This window comes from Sapajus apella, unplaced genomic scaffold (genome assembly GCF_009761245.1).
Source record: "Sapajus apella isolate SASKATOON/1434 unplaced genomic scaffold, GSC_monkey_1.0 scaffold199, whole genome shotgun sequence".
Lineage (NCBI taxonomy): Eukaryota > Metazoa > Chordata > Mammalia > Primates > Cebidae > Sapajus > Sapajus apella.
In genome coordinates, this window is record NW_022437139.1 from 529,439 (window position 1) to 542,674 (window position 13,236).

The 13,236-nt window shown below is 41.9% G+C and overlaps 1 protein-coding gene and 1 pseudogene across 1 annotated transcript in view; both read left to right on the plus strand.

Annotated features, from left to right (window-relative positions):
• Positions 1-13,236, plus strand: part of LOC116543866 (zinc finger protein 429-like) — a 785,602-nt gene that overhangs the window by 364,869 nt on the left and 407,497 nt on the right. The gene's annotated exons all lie outside the window — the stretch shown is intronic.
• LOC116543898 overlaps positions 3,668-13,236 on the plus strand; it is a 14,131-nt pseudogene continuing 4,562 nt past the window's right edge.

The window sequence follows — 13,236 nt, forward strand, 5'->3', positions numbered from 1 at the left end:
ATAGCCCAGGCCAAGGGGAGGGGGGTGGGGGAGAGCCGAAAGCGCGCTATGGCACACAAGCGTGGGAAAAAAAAGGAAAATGTCTATAACAAAAAAAAAAAAAAAAAAAAAAAAAAACACTGTTTATCTCTTATGTAAAGTTCTAATTAATATGAAAATGCATTTGTGAGGCTAGTCTTAAACCGTAACAAATCTGTTGTACTTTGTGCTACAAATTTGTCTTTCTGTATTGTTCTGTCATTAAGAGGGGTACCTTAGGATAAAATGCAGGCCTAGGACCCCTTGAGGCTACTGTTCAAGATGGCCCAGCAGAGTGGTCAGTCACGTCCTTGGAAGCTTGACCTTGTGACCACATGTACTTTCTTTTGGTTTTCACCATCACAATGGTGGCCCAGGTTCAGAGTTCAATTCCCAGCTTAGGGAATGAGTACTTTCTTGTTTGATGTTTGGGTGAGGGTGACCTTTACCATTTGTTGATTCTCTTTCCCTCTAGAAACTATCTTGAATTTTTCTTTTTCAGAATACCCGTGAAGTTACTTTCGGTAAAGTTAAAAAGCCAGAGATATTGGCTGTTTGACCTGACTAAAGCCTAGTAATAAGAAATTTAAAAGAACTTTTTAAAATAGTACTATGGTTAAAAGTCAGCTTAATTAAAAGCAGATATTCAAGTTCTAACTGCCTGGGGACTCCTTGAAAAAAAACAAAGAGGCACCATAGACCCTGCTTTGGGAAGCACCAGTTTTTCCTCATGAAAGCCCAGGAATTGAAAGTGGGCAGACCCTTCTCAAAATCTAAAGTTCTGTTCTGTTTCCCATTGCATTATCTGATGTGTTTTACTTTCAGGGGTATCAGAAATTACTTCACATTTTTATTTATTTTTTGGGGGGACAGAGTCTCTCTCCAAAGCCCAGGCTGGAGTGCAATGGCGTGATCTCGACTCACTGCAACCTCTGCCTCCCAGGTTCAAATGATTATCCTGCCTCAGTCTCCTGAGTAGCTGGATTACAGGCATGTGTCACCAGGCTGGGTACGGTGACTCATGCCTGTAAACTCAGCACTTTGGGAGGCTGAGGCGGGCAGATCAAAAGGTCAGGAGTTCGAGACCAGCCTGGCCAACATAGTGGAGTTCGAGACCAGCCTGGCCAACATAGTGGAACCATGTCTCTACTAAAAATTGAAAAATTAGCAGGGCATGGTGGTACACTCCCATAGTCCAGGAGAATTGCTTGAACCCAGGAAGTGGAGGTTGTGGTGAGCCTGGATTGTGCCACTGCACTCCAACCTGGGCAACATAGCAAGACTCCATCAAAAAACAACAACACTCTAATTTTATCTGAGTGGGGGAAAAAAAAAAAAAACAGGCATCCACCACCACACCCGGTTAATTTTGTATTTTTAAAAATTATTTACTTTTTTTTTTTTTTTTAAACCAGAGTGAGTTTAAAATTTTTCTCAGGTGTTTTTTGTTTGAGAAGGGGTTTCTCCATGTTGGTCAGGCTGATTTCTATCTCCCAACCTCAGGTGATCCTCCTGCCTTGGCCTCCCCAAGTGCTGGGATTACATGTGTGAGCCACTGCGCCAGCAAGATAACAGGATTTGAACAGAGATACTCACTATTACAAATTTACCTTGCAAAAAGAGGAACTGATGTTTTCATGAATTTATATAACTCACCAATTACCACATTTTCTCATGGAAATGTATTCATTTTCTACAGTCAAAATGGACTAGAGATTTTCCCTACTTTTTTTCCTTGGTAGCTAGCATTCTAAAAGCTAAGCCTTGGAATTCTGTTTAAATCCACTGAGCCAAAACAAAACAAAACAAACAAAAAACACCTGAGAAAAATTTTAAACTTACTCTGGTTGGAAAAAAAAAAAAAAGTAAATAATTTTTAACGAATGGAGCACATAATTAGACATTTTTTTAAAAACCCACCTCTTTTATGCCCTTTGTAAATGTTTTTCTACTTTTCAAGGTCTACTAATATAATGCAATTTACAGCTAAAAAACAGGTTAAAATAAGTAACCCATATTTTCAAGGTGACAAACACAGAGTGACAGTGCCGATTAAAAAACAGATGTGTCTGACTCATGTTTCAAGTCAGGCCATCCAATAACTTGAGAGATTCGTTTACCCACTCCTGATCACTTACGTGCTCAGGAACCACACATTCAGGAGACACTGTACTATTTCTCAGTGACTGCTCCAGGCGTATTTTACTTTGCAAGCTCTTACGCCATCTCACTAGAGTCAGTTTTTTTGTCTTTTGGGACACTATATTTTCTGCTACAGATTTTTGATTTTTCCCACCATTTTTTTTTCCCTATTTTTATTTCATTATCTTTCTGCACCCTTAGAAAATCCAAGGGGCAGAAATTATTTGTGTTTTCCCCTCATTACCAGCATCTGATTGGCTGATCAGCAACACGTCTTCAAAAAGTGGAAGCTGGGTTGGGTGTAGACACTCTTAATGTCTCAAGGGGTTATCTTTTTTAAAAAAGAGAACATTAAAAGATTCTTGTCAGACCCAGGGCATCCATTTGCTCCCTTGAGAGGATACACTTCATACCTCAGGCCTTCCTATGGAAGAAAATCAACCACAAGCTAATATTCTCTAGGCATTTTAGCTGACATAACCATAGCAGATATCGTGGTTTATCCCCAGACAGTACTGAAACCAAGGATGAGAAAAAAACTAAAGGGTGGCTACAGATATATCACCCCATAAAGTTTCCAAAGGGGCGGGGCACGGCGGCTCACACATGTAACCTCAGCACTTTGGAAGGCTGAGGTGCGCAGATCACGTGGTCAGGGGAACCAGACCATTTTGGCCAACATAGTGAAACCCCATCTCTACTAAAAATACAAAAATTAGCTGGGCATGGTGGCGCATGCCTGTAATCCCTGCTAATTGCTAGGCTGAGACAGGAGAATCGCTTGAACCAGGGATTTGGAGGTTGCAGTGAGCCTAGATCATGCCACTGCACTCCAGCTTGGTGACAGAGTGAGGCTTTGTCTCAAAAAAGAAAAAAAAATTCCAAAGGAAAACCTGGTGACAAGATCTCTGTGCGTAGAGAAGACACAACGAGAAGAGGCACAGAGAGTTTTTACAATACAGTGTCAGGGGATTATTCCTTGTTTTCTTCTCATGGGAAATATTTACAAACAGAAACTCCGCCCCCTCCCCCCCTCCAAGACGGAGTCTCTCTGTTGCCCAGGCTGGGGTGCAGTGCTGTGATCTCGGCTCACTACAACCTCTGCCTCCCAGGTTCAAGAGATTCTCCTGCCTCAGCCTCCGGAGTAGCGGGGACTACAAGCGCAAGCCACCACACCTGACAAATTTTTTGTATTTTTAGTAGAGATGGGATTTCACCGAGTTAGCAAGGATGGTCTTGATCTTCTGACCTGGTGATCCGCCCGCCCCGGCCTCCCAAAGTGCTGGGATTACAGGCACGAGCTACTGCGATCTGGCAGCAAAATTTTTTGAAACCATCATTTCATGCTTTCTCAAAAAATAATTAAAATGCAGTATATAAAAGAAAACTAAAAGACAAGTGAGTGATAAAGTGAATTAGGGAGGGAAAAGCTGGCATTTGGGAATGCCAGAGAAACTGGAAATTTAGGCTATTACCTGAAGCCAGAATGAGACTGGAGAAACGGGAAATGGGGGTAAGGCAACACACTGCCTGGGACACAGGTGAAAAGGCAGTAGAAAATCAGTTCCCTGTGGAGTGTTAAAACAATCAAACGGCAGGCGAGTCCGCTGAGGTGTTCAAGTCCCTGTATTCCTACGTTCAAAAAAACTAACTGAAGTGCATTTTTTAGTAAATTACTACATTAAGAGAAACAAAATTCAGCCTTAACCAACTACGAACTGCCAATTACCCATGAAAATTTCCCCTTCATTACACAAATGAAGAAACTACGTAACTGTATCTAACTACTGAATTTGGTTTTCTTCATCATGCAGTTTATAACAGCCTTTCCTTCCATCCCCGCCCATGAACCACAAATTACAAACCACAGCTGGGTGCTTGACAATTTTTGAATCACTCTGATTATTTTTAGGGTGACTTCCATACATTTTTAACAGAAGAAAAGAGGAGCTCGGAACCCCACGGACCAAAGCTCTTCACACTCGGAACCCGCACCCGGAGTCAGGATTCTCCCCTGACGACCCTCTCGTGGTCCCTGCACAATCTGGGAGAGACGCGACGCTGCGGCTGCAGAGCCGCCCAGGGAGGGCTCCAAGCAAGGGCAGTCACCGCACAGGGAAGAGACAGGACGTCCGGGGCTGGCGGTCAGAGCAGCCGCCATCTTATGGCTGAAGGGGACTGAGGCCGAGCTGGGCAAGAACTCCGGGAGCAGATTGTGGAGCTGACTGCAGGGAGGCCCGAGTCCCCCAAAAGCCACTTCCCACCGGTTCCAACCAGCCCCTTTCCCTCTCTCTGGAGTTTCGACCCGGCACTCTCACCATTTCTAGGCTTCCGGGGGGGGGGGGGTCCCAGCTCCCAATACCTGCAGGTCACAGGGCCACAGAGGATAGACCTCTAGGCGAAAAGGGCACAGATGAGTGAACCCCAGACCCAGAGCTCCAGCAGCGAGAGATAAAGGCCCCGCCACATCCCGGAAGCCTTCCTGCCTGCTCCAGCTGCGTGCCTGATTGGTCGGGTCCCAGCTCAACGTCGCTGATTGGCTAACGTTTAAAACCCCACCCTCTCAGGCCCTGAGTGACAGAAGATTCAATCAGATGCTGGGATGAGTGAAGAAAAAGTGACAGCCTAGGCTGCAGCCTTTTCAGGCAGGGCTTCCTTCCAAAGCTGAGCCCGGCCCACCACAGAGGTTACTAGCCTTTAAATTTGTGTGTAAAGTTATATGCATGTATAAATAATACTTTATATGGCTATTTACAAATGAAAAGAATATAACAATTATTTTAAAATTTCAGATTTTATGACCTTCCCAGCTTCTGGTTTTTGAGCAGGAAGGCTGAGATTTTAGAGAGGCAATCCTCTGAAATAAAATGTGAGCCACATGTGAATTTTAAACTTTCTAATATCCAAAGTTTAAAAAGGAACAAAGAGCAGTTTGAATTGATTGTAACAATTTAGTTAACCTAATATGTTCATATTATTTTAATGTGTGCAAAATGTGTAATTATTAATAAAGTATATAAATATTTGGAACTAAATCTTTGAAACTAACTCTGTATTTTACTTTTCTAGCACATGGCAGTTCAGACCAGGCCCATTCCAGGCACCCAGGAGCCACACATGGCCAATGGCTGCCACATTGAAGTACAGCTCTGATGTCAGGGGGGTGAAGGGCCCCAGGAAACCTTTTCTGCCAGAGATCAAGGAATAGCCTCTCCCTACTAACATCTCTCTTCAGTTCTGAGGGTGGAACACATAGTGACCATAGAAAGAGCGGAGGGCAGCAAGAATAAAATAACCACAGGGAGACCACTGCTGGCCACCTGCTACTCACCTTTCTTCCATAGATCAGAGAACAAAGGATGATGGTGCCACAGGAGAATAAAACTCTGTGTCTTCAGTGCTGTCCACACTTTTGACCTCCAATGTTTAGATATGTAGAAAATAGATTAAAGGCAAACTTATTTTGCTATTTGGCCTTGGCCCTAATGGTCAGGCTGTGATTATTTGCTGTCACCTGTGGTGTGGGGGACTGTGTGAGTATAAACACCAATCACATGCATACATGGCTACCTGTATTTCTGCATTACTCAACATTCTCTTACAAGACATCCAACTTTAATTCAGGGGAAAAAATCAGTACCTACAGGGTGCCCACTGTTAGAAGGTAACTAGTAATCAACTTGTCATTGAATCTTGGCATTTTTTCTGCACTGGGTGTATGTATTAGTCAGCTATTGAAGTATAAGAAATAATACAAACTTGTTAGTTCATAATTAAGATGGTCAGCCATTCAAGCTGAGCTGAGTGGGGCAATTCCTCTTGTCTCAGCTGGGCTCCTTGAGACATGTATTATCAGCTGCTTGTTGACTAGCCAGCTGTGCTTCTGGGGGTAATCTTCCGCTTCTGGGGATAATCTTCCGCTTCTGGGGCTGTCAACAGGCCACCTTGCTTCTCCTCCCCATGGTATCTAATTTTCCAGCTGGATAACATGGGTTTTATTCATGGAGATGGCAGCATTCTGAAAGAAAAACAAGCATTCAAGATCATTTGAGCCTGGGCCCCAAATTAGCTCACTGTCATGTTCATAGTTTTCTACTGTCCTGAACAAATAAGGCCAGTCAGATCTAGGGTTTGGAAAAGATTCTGGATTTTGATCGAAACAGCTGTAAGCATCTGGCAGTGGCATGGATACAGGAGGGATCAAAAATTGTCACCATTGCCGGGCGAGGTGGCTCAAGCCTGTAATCCCAGCACTTTGGGAGGCCGAGGCGGGTGGATCACAAGGTCAAGAGATCGAGACCATCCTGGTCAACATGGTGAAATCCCGTCTCTACTAAAAATACAAAACATTAGCTGGGCATGGTGGTACGTGCCTGTAATCCCAGCTGCTGGGGAGGCTGAGGCAGGAGAATTGCCTGAACCCAGGAGGCAGAGGTTGTGGTGAGCCAAGATCGCGCCATTGCACTCCAGCCTGGGTAACAAGAACAAAACTCCATCTCAAAAAAAAAAAAAAAAAAATTGTCACCATTTTGCAATCAGTATCATTCTACCTTAGAACTCTTCTACACCAGGAAACTTGTGCAAAAACCCACAGATACTAACTGGCTGGGCTGAGACTCAGGATTAACTCTGTCTGACTCCAAAGCCCAGGCACCTCCACACATAACACTACTAAAGTAGCTGGCCTGCCCTGACCTTGAAATCCTGGAGAGTGACATTTCTACAGAAGAAGCCAGATTCCCTTCAGATTTGTGTTCCTATAGTACTGTTTATCATTGAAAATAATCATCTCAAGAAATTGCAGAAGCACAAGCTGGCTTACTTCTGTATTTATAGCACTTTGGTAGGCTGAGATGGGAGAATTAGGTAAGATCAGGAGTTCCAGTGCAGACTGGACAACATAATAAGATGCTGTTTACTTGAAAAATAAAAATAAAGGCTGGGCATGGTGGCTCACACCTGTAATCCCAGCACTTTGGGAGGCCGAGGTGGGCAGATGACAAGGTCAAGAGATCAAGATCATCCTGGCCAACATAATGAAGCCCCATCTCTATAAAAATAAATAAATAAATTAAATTAAATTAAAATAAATAGCCAGCCATGGTGGTGCATGCCTGTAGTCCGAGCTACTTAGGTGGCAGAGGCAGGAGGACTGCTTGAACATGGAAGGTCAAGGCTGCAGTAATCTATAATTTGTTGCAATCAAGACTGGGTGATAGAGTTAGGCTCGTCTCCAAAAAAAGAAAAAAAAAAGAAATTAGAGAAGCATTTTAAAAGGACATAGAATAATTTAAGAAAATAGCTGAGGAAAAATAAAATGTAAAAAAAAAAAAAAAAAAAGCTGGGCATGCTGGCTCACGCCTGTAATCCAAACACTTTGGAGGCCAAGGCGGGTGGCTGAGGTTGGGAGTTCAAGACCAGCCCGCCCAACATGGTGAAACCCTGTCTTTAAAAAAAAAAAAAGAAAAACAAAATAGCTGAGGGATGAGTTTAGGAAATCGAGGCCCAACAACATATTATTTATTTTTCATCAAAAAAAAAAAATATTTAAAAGAAAAAGTGTGGTTTTTTTCTTTTTTTCAATACAGAGCTTGCTCTGTCACCCAGACTGGAGTGCTGTGGCCTGATATAGGCTCACTGCAACCTCCGCCTCCCAGGTTCAGTAATTCTGCCTCAGCCTCCAGAGTAGCTGGAATTACAGGCATGTGCCACTATGCCCAGCTAATTTTTTCGTATTTTTGGTAGAGACTGGATTTCGCCACATTGGCCAGGCTGGTCTCAAACTCCTGACCTCATGATCTACTCACCTCAGCCTCCCAGAGTGCTCAGCTACCACACCCGGCCTAAAAAAAAAAAAAAAAAAAAAAAAAAAACCTTTAGAGAAATTGTATTTAATAGAGTTTATCTGAGCATAAAATAATTTGCAAATTGGGCAGCCTGTGAGTCCAGAGCAGGGTAAGAGAGACTCCAGCACAGCCACATGATGAAAACAGATTTATTGACACAAAAAGCAAAAACACATACAGAAAATGGAAGTAAGGTACAGAAACAGCAAGATTAACTATGGCTTGGGATTTACTTTACTTGAACATGGTTTGAATATTTGATATTATTTTATTGGCAAAAACACAGTGGTTGGTACAATAAGTTACAGTCTATTTATATATCTAGTTAGGTTTCAGTTTACTAGGTACAAAAACAAAAAAAATCCCATTGACCAAGATTGAACAGAAAAGGGGGTGGCTTTAGGCTATAATTAAACAATTTTTTTTTTGAGACCGAGTTTCACTCTTGTTGCCCAGGTTGGAGTGCAATGGTGCAATCTTGGCTCACCGCAACCTCTGCCTTCCGGGTTCAAGCAATTCTCCTGCCTCAGCCTCCTGAGTAGCTGGGATTACAGGATGTGCCACTACGCCTGGCTAATTTTGTATTTTTAGTAGAGATGGAGTTTCTCCATGTTGGTCAGGCTAGTCTTGAACTTCCAACCTCAGGCGATCCACCTGCCTCGGCCTCCCAAAGTGCTGGGGTGACAGGTATGAGCCACTGCGCCCAGGCCACAAGGTCCATTCTTTTGCCAATGAGAAATTTGCCACAAAAAATGTCAAATAGATGACATTTCATACTGATAACGGCAAAAATTACTCTACTAGAGAGTCCCAGTTGTCAGTGACCAGAGCAAATAAAGTTATACAGAGATGAAGGATTCTAGGATATGTTCAATTGCTGTGCCCTGCCGCCCAAAGTGCTGGTATTACAGGTGTGACCCACCATGCCCAGCCAACAATTTCTGTTGTTTGGTCATCTTCTCAAGTTTGAAGATAGACCAAAACTTTATGCATTGATATTATGCTGTCACCATCAAAAATATACTTACATAGTCTCAAATCCCACTGTAAAATAGCATAACTATGAATTTTGTAAAGTGGAAACAAGGACTTCTGGTATTTTTTCTTTTAAGAGTTACATTAGAGGAGACCTCCTTGCTTTGAAATTTTTTCTATTAAGAAAATAAAAATAAAAAAATAAAAGCAAAGCAGAACAGAACAAAACCTGGCCTGCTTTAGAATCTACCTATTTTTTTTCTTTTTTTTTTTTTGAGATGCAGTTCACTTTTGTTCAGGCTGGAGTGCAGTGGTGTGACCTCGGCTCACCACAACCTCTGCCTCCTGGGTTCAAGAGATTCATCTGCCTCAGCCTCCTGAGTAGCTGGGATTACAGGCATGTGCCACCATGCCCGGCTAATTTTGTATTTTTTTATTTTAAAGACGGGGTTTCACCATGTTGGTCAGGCTGATCTTGAACTCCCGACCTCAGGTGATCCACCCGCCTTGGCCTCCAAAGTGCTTGGATTACAAGCGTGAGCCACCACGCCCGATTATTTCTTAATTATATTATTTCTTAATTATATGCTAAATAAAAGGTGGATTATTTATGTCTCTCCTTTTTAGACCTTTATGGTGTAACTGCCTGGCGTTGCCATGGCATTTGTAAATTATCATGGCACCGGTGGGAGTGTAGCTGTGAGGATGACCACAGGTCACTCTCATCACCATCTTGGTTTTGGTGGCTTTTATCCCACTTCTTTTTTTTTTTTTTTTTTTTGAGACGGAGTTTCGCTCTTGTTACCCAGGCTGGAGTGCAATGGCGCGATCTCGGCTCACCGCAACCTCCGCCTCCTGGGTTCAGGCAATTCTCCTGCCCCAGCCTCCTGAGTCGCTGGGATTACAGGCACGCGCCACCATGCCCAGCTAATTTTTTGTATTTTTAGTAGAGACGGGGTTTCACCATGTTGACCAGGATGGTCTCGATCTCCTGACCTCGTGATCCACCCGCCTCGGCCTCCCACAGTGCTGGGATTACAGGCTTGAGCCACCGCGCCCGGCCGGTATCGATTTCTTGACCTCGTGATCCACCCGCCTCGGCCTCCCAAAGTGCTGGGATTACAGGCGTGAGCCACCGCGCCCAGCCTAGTCTACATATTTTTAGGAAAAAAAATAAAAGAGAAAGACCCTCTCTCAAAAAAAAAAAAAAAAAAAAAAAAGTGGTCCAGGTTGTTTTTTGCATACACTTATTCACCATACAAATCATATCATGCTTAATTCAACCATGTATCCCATTGCTAGTTAGACTGAACGTTTCTGATTTAGTCACTTTGCCCTGAAAAATAAAAATAAAATTAAAAAAAAAACAAAAACTTGAGAGGTACCTTCTAACTGAACATGTCTTTTCTGTCTGACAAATATACTCAACTCATTCTTTGTGATGCAAACATAGCACTAAAAAATATACATGTTTTTGTTTATGCCTTTAGTTTCTTTTTTTTTTTTTTTAGACATGGGGTTTCACCATGTTGGCCACCAGGATGGTCTCAATCTCTTGACCTTGTGATCTGCCCACCTCAGCCTCCCAAAGTGCTGGGATTACAAGCGTGAGCCACAGCACCCGGCCTATGCCTTTCGTTTCATACTTTATTATTCATAAAAGTATCACTTATACACTTGAATTGTAGATCTTACACCATTTTCTTTTCTCAGAGTTAAAGAAGACATTAGAGAATTTTTTTTTTTTTTTTGACATGGAGTTTTACTCTTTTTGCCCAGGCTGGAGTGCAATGGCAGAATCTCAGCTCATTGCAACTTCCAACACCCGGCTTCAAGTGATTCTCCTGCCTCAGTCTCCCAAGTAGCTGGGATTGTAGGCATGCACCACCACACATGGCTAATTTTCTATTTTTAGTAGAGGCGGGGTTTCTCCACGTTGGTCCGGCTGGTCTCAAACTCCCAGGTTGGGATCCACCTGCCTTGGCCTCCCAAAGTGCTGGGAGATAATATTTTTGTGTTGAAAATTATTGAATAATTTCAGTAATTTCTATAAGTTAGAACCAATTTTTTTTTTTTAACTCTCTTATTTAACCTTAATTCAAATGATAAATTCTGCCTGTGGATACCTGTAAATATATGAGAGTGTGTGTGTGTGTGTGTGTGTGTGTGTGTGTGTGTGTCTGTGTGTGTGTGTGTGTGTGTGTTTTAGGGGCCATTGACATTTACGGATGTGGCCAGAGCTTTCTCTCTGGAAGAGTGGCAATGCCTGGAGACTGCCCAGCAGGATTTTACAGAAAAGTGATGTTAGATAACTACAGGAACCTCATCTTCTTGGGTGAGAATAATACACAATTCCTTATATACCCTAAAGGTTTTATTTCGCCATTTTTGTAGAATATTTGTTGGTAATTTATGCTTTGCATAAATGAGTTTCTGTCGCCAGGCGCGGTGGCTCATGCCTGTAATCCCAGCACTTTGGGAGGCTGAGGTGGGTGGATCATCTGAGGTCAGGAGTTCGAGACCAGCCTGACCAATATGGCGAAACCCCATCTTTAAAAATAAATAAATACAATAAAATAAAATAAAGTCGGTCATTGTTTAAAAAAAGAAAAAATGAGTTTCTAATCCTTGTTTTCAAAAAATCTTAAGGAATTGTCCATGTAGAATAAAGCTTCTTCAAGATGTTTTATCTTAGCCTGAACTTTTTAACATTCCTCAGCTGGTCTCTATCTTTCATTGTAAATAGTGGTAATTCCAGGAATTTAGTGGTATAAAATATTGTTGCCCATATGTTAAAATCTACTTGCTACCTCTAACTCCTGATTCATGAGTACTGGGTAGTGAAATTAAGGACCTACAAATTTCAAATATTTTCTAAATGTTAAGAAATTTCTGTCATTAAATTGTATTTTGAGATCAATTTTCTTTTTTTTTTTTTGAGATAGAGTCTTGTTCTGTCGTCAGGTGCCAGGCTGGAGTGCAGTGGTACAATCTTGGCTTACTGCAACCTCTGCTTCCTGGGTTCAAGCAATTCTCCTGCCTCAGCCTCCCAAGTAGCTGGGACTATAGGCACGCGCCACCACACCCAGCTAATTTTTATGTTTTTTAGTAGAGACGGGATTTTACCATGTTGGCCAGGATGGTCTTGATCTCTTGACCTTGTGATCGGCCTCCCAAACTGCACCACGCCCAGCGAGAGATCAATTTTCTAGAATATTCTAATACATCCTTTTTTATTAAGCATGGTACTTGGTTTATAATTAGAGAATGAGCAAGATTCATGTTATTTATTTTTAATAAAGCAGGTATTGCTGTCTCTAAGGCAGATCTAATCACCTGTCTGCAGCAAGGAAAAGATCCCTGGAATATGAAGAGACACAGTGTGGTAGCCAAACCCCCAGGTAGGTGAGAGTGAATAAAACAGTTGACATAGTTGAAAGGTTGGAAGATTAAAAAAAAATGAAAGAAAAAAAACAGTCCCTACAATGTGATTTGGGAAGCTGTGTTCCAAAGCAAGTAGTTTTTGGGAAGCCTGAGGTGTTTTGTTGCTGTTCTCACATAGGACCATCTTCTCTCTTATGCTTTTACATTCTAGAAGGAGGCTACTTTCCCTTCATTGATCTTCCTTCAAGTTTACAGTGAGAGCGAAAGTCCTCTTCATGGCTGCACAGTCTGACTGCTTTTTCATTGTTTTGGGGGACACACAGATATCTGCATGATTTTGAGAATCTTTATGTTAAACTATTTTTTAGTTCTCTTTCTGCATCATGCCTAAAATGTGTGAGTCTCTGTTCTATTGGTTATGTTAATTTTTTCCATGTTCCATCCTGTTTCTATTACTATATTTTTAAAATATAGTTTGAAATTATAAAGTACAATGTCCCTCTGCATTGTTCTTTTTCCTCAAGATTGCTTTGGCTATTTGAAGTTTATTGTAGTTTCTTGTAAATTTTAGAATTGTCATTTTCATTCCTGTAAAAAAATGCCACTGGAATTTTGACAGAAAGTTTGTTGAATCTATAGATTACTTTAGAGAATATAATACTTTAATAGTATGTATGTATTTATTTACTTTTATTTTTGAGATAGAATTTCATTCTTGTTAACCAGGCTGGAGTGCAATGGCATGATCTCGGCTCACAGCAACCTCAGCCTCCTGGGTTCAAGTGAGTCTCCTGCCTCAGCCTCCTGAGTAACAAGGATTACAGGCATGTGCCACCACGCCCAGCTATTTTTTTTCTTTATTTTTTATTTT